Raw genomic sequence first — 4,188 nt, 5'->3', positions numbered from 1 at the left:
AAGACAGGTAATAAAATTGATTTGACAATGCTATTGGTTGTCTCTTCTCTGCTTAATTTATCTCTCTAGCCTGGACACATTCTATAACTCATTATCTCGAAAGGAGACAGAGAGAGAGAGAGAGAAACAGGTGGTTGCAGAATCCAACACCCAACCACCCAACATAGGTCTTTACCCTGGTCTCAGCAGGGGCCCTCCTAGGAGGTCACATTGGAACATTAGAATCAGTTCCCCAGGGTCATAGTTTCTGTGGCTGGGACAGGGAGTCCTATACCCTGGTCTAATTTGGCTCCTTGGAGAATGGCTCCGGAGGACAGGCAGACAGGAGACAGGAACGGTGAGTGTAGGTCCAGCCAGTTCCTCTGAGGCCTTAGTGCTTCAGAGGAAGACAGCCTGGTTAAAACAGGATTTACACATCCATTGATTTTTTTTCTCATTTAATCTTGACATCATTCGTTTTCTTTCCTGAAGAGTCAACTCATTAATCGTTCAGGTGCAGCTGACTCTTTCTTATTTGTAGTGACAGGAGCTACTGATGTGTAGCTAATGGGAACCACAGATAATCCCAACCTTCACTGGAGTTCCTCAACATGGCTTTGACATTTCATTGAGAGCCTGGGAGAGGAGAGACACCCAAAGACAGACCACTAGGGGAGGGAAACAAAACTAGGGGAGGGAAAAAAAAAACATTTTGTGGATCTGGGAGATCCACAAAAATAACCAGACCATGGCTGTTTGAGTTGATTTTCTTTTTTTGTTTGTTTGTTTGTTTTTCTTTTTTTTCTGCCTTGGTTCTTTGGGTGGGGGAAGCCATACTTCAAAACGAGTCAGCAGAGTGTGACAGCACAATACCCTCAATGCCCCACCTCCCACCTCATTCCTGGCAGGACAATAGCCTCCCCTCAAATCTGTGAAGAATACATTCCAACAAGCTCCATGGGTACCTGAAACCTTGGATAGTACCTAACCCTGTGTGTGCTATGTTTTTTACTGTCCAATAAGTCCTCACTTAGTGTCATCAGTGGGTTCTTGGAAACTGGGATGTTAGCAAAATATAATGAAACCAATATAGTAAAACCAATTTTACCATAGAGCTAATTGATATAAACAAGGGTTAAATTTCTAGGGCAGATTTCTGGTTACAAAAACATCACCAAACTTCTCAATAAAGACCAAAATACTTTTAACATTAAACACTGGAATAAATATGAGCTATATATACATTTAATAAAGTAATAAAAATAAGATCATGACTTACCTAATTTTTGATAAGTCAGTGAGTGACAGCAGTTGTAGCCTGGTAGGTTAAAACAAGGAATAAATATTTACAAAGAGAAAATTGTAAGGAATACCCCATACCACCACACGGTTCAGAAACAATCATAAATACTGCCGGTTTGCTGAGTAATTTTGTATTGCATAGTTTATTGTCATGCATTTGTATGATTATTGTCTACTTTTTAAAAATTTTACAATAGTTTGTGTTCATTCACTCATTCTTTTACCTACCCACTTACCTGCGGGTGGCTTAAGCCTATTTCTGAAGCTCAGGATGTAAAGTGGGAACCAGGCCAGGATGACATCCCATCGCAGGGCACCCTCACACACACTCTCACACTCACTCACATGGGGACAATGTAGACACATCAATGAACCCAAGGTGCACATCTTTGGGGTGTGGGAGAAAATCAGAGTACCCAGAGAAAACCCACACAGACATGGAGAGAATGTGCGACTCCACACAGACAGTGGCCCTGGCACCGAATCAATTTTTTTCTCAACAGCTTTACAATGAAACGACGTTGAATGAAACGACATTATTTGAGGACCTGCTATACTACACACCTATGATAAAGTTTAACTCATAAGTTAGGAGAGGTAAGAAATCAACAACAATAACTACTACTAAAATACAACAATTATAACAATATGCTGTAATAAAAGTTATGTGAATATAGTCTCCCTTATTATCTCCTTCTAAAAATATCTTCATATTTTTGGACAGCTGTTGACTGCGAGTAACTGAAATCATAGAAATCAAAACCATGGAAAGGTTCTCTGCTCCTCCTGTTCGAGAGTCAGCTGCATTTTCTCTTGCATAGCCAGCGCATCCCTGAGACACCATGGGGAAGGTGAAGGTCGGAGTCAACGAATTTGGTCCTATTGGGCGCCTGGTCACCAGGGCTGCTTTTAACTCTGGTAAAGTGGATATTGTTGCCATCAATGACCGCTTCATTGACCTCAGCTACATGGTTTACATGTTCCAGTACGATTCCACCCATGGCAAGTTCCATGGCACCGTGAAGGCTGAGAACGGGAAGCTCGTCATCAATGGAAGCCCCATCACCATCTTCCAGAAGCGAGATCCCTCCAAAATCAAGTGGGGCGATGCTGGCGCTGAGTACGTCGTGGAGTCCACTGGCGTCTTCACCACCATGGAGAAGGCTAGGGCTCATTTGCAGGGGGGAGCCAAAAGGGTCATCATCTCTGCCCCCTCTGCTGACGCCCCCATGTTCGTCATGGGTGTGAACCATGAGAAGTATGACAACAGCCTCAAGATTGTCAGCAACACCTCCTGCACCACCAACTGCTTAGCACCCCTGGCCAAGGTCATCCATGACAGCTTTGGTATCGTGGAAGGACTCATGACCACAGTCCACGCCATCACTGCCACCCAGAAGACTGTAGATGGCCCCTCCGGGAAACTGTGGTGTGATGGCCACGGAGCTCTCCAGAACATCATCCCTGCCTCTACCGGCGCTGCCAAGGCTGTGGGCAAGGTCATCCCTGAGCTGAACGGGAAGCTCACTGGCATGGACTTCCGTGTCCCCACTGCCAACGTGTCAGTGGTGGACCTGACCTGCCATCTGGAAAAACCTGCCAAATATGATGACATCAAGAAGGTGGTGAAGCAGGCGTCGGAGGGCCCCCTCAAGGGCATCCTGGGCTACACTGAGCACCAGGTGGTCTCCTCCGACTTCAATAGCGACACCTACTCTTCCACCTTCGACGCTGGGGCTGGCATTGCCCTCAACGACCACTTTGTCAAGCTCATTTCCTGGTATGACAACGAATTTGGCTACAGCAACAGGGTGGTGGACCTCGTGGCCCACATGGCCTCCAAGGAGTAAGACCCCTGGACCACCAGCCCCAGCGAGAGCACAAGAGAAAGAGAGAGGCCCTCACTGCTGGGGAGTCCCTGCCACACTCAGTCCCCCGCCACAGTGAATCTCCCCTCACAGTTTCCATGTAGACCCCTCGAAGAGGGGAGGGGCCTAGGGAGCCCCACCTTGTCGTGTACCATCAATAAAATCCCCTGTGCTCAGCCAAAAAAAAAAAAAAAACATGGAAAAGAAAGGACTGCTGTATTTGGTCCATCTCTACAACAATAAAACACCCTCTCACACTTGGTGGGAAAACTCACCAAGGCCCTTTACAGTTGTGACCTCAGACCTGGTCAAAGAAAGGGGTTCCTGCTCCAGGCCTCACACATCACACACACACACACACACACACACACACACACACACACACACATATAACACACACACACATGTGCACACAGCATTTATTAAAGAACACATGAGAGCTTCAGTCACTCAGGACTCATAACTCTCAACAACTGCTGTGCAGACACACTGCTCATGCCTCAAAGAGGAACTTCTGCCCATCTCGTGCCACAGAAGCTCAGATCTCATTGCTATTGAGACTGAAGGCCTTGAAGGTGCGGGTAGAACTGAGGTCTAGGTCAGAGACAGAGTGCTTCAGAGTGCAGGAAGAATTTCAGTAGTGAAAATGCCAAGGACGGAGAAAGAAATAAAAGGAATCCATCATGGTCACGCTTCCCTTTCCATAGCATGAATATGATGGATTCCTGCATCACACAGTGTCAGATCCCAATGGACAGGAATTCACTGCCTGCTTCTTTTCAAGTTGTTCTCCTTTATTCCTCTTCCTTCTCCTCCTCCTCCTCTCCCCTCTTCCTCTTCTTCTCCCCTCCTCCTCCTCCTCCTCCTCCTCCTTCTTCTTTTTCATTCTTTCTCCTCCTCCTCCTCTTCCTCTCCTTCTCTTCTTCTTTGGATAGGTCTGCATTTTATTCTGGAATAATCATTATAGTCTAATACAGTTACGGCTCTGAAAGGTAGTGGTGAAGGGAGATCCTCTTGGAGCCAGAACTTAGTCCATATA

At 46.1% G+C, this 4,188-nt stretch overlaps 1 pseudogene across 1 annotated transcript; it reads left to right on the top strand.

Annotated features, from left to right (window-relative positions):
* The first annotated feature begins 1,934 nt into the window (after positions 1-1,934).
* On the top strand, positions 1,935-3,344 carry LOC101010641 (annotated as a pseudogene). The gene has a single exon (XR_635443.4). The product of XR_635443.4 is annotated as a glyceraldehyde-3-phosphate dehydrogenase pseudogene (transcript).
* Positions 3,345-4,188: the final 844 nt, after the last annotated feature.

This window comes from Papio anubis, chromosome 10 (genome assembly GCF_008728515.1).
Source record: "Papio anubis isolate 15944 chromosome 10, Panubis1.0, whole genome shotgun sequence".
Classification (NCBI taxonomy): Eukaryota; Metazoa; Chordata; class Mammalia; order Primates; family Cercopithecidae; genus Papio; species Papio anubis.
The sequence above is the reverse complement of the archived record's forward strand: the minus strand, read 5'-3'. Positions and strand labels throughout refer to the sequence as shown.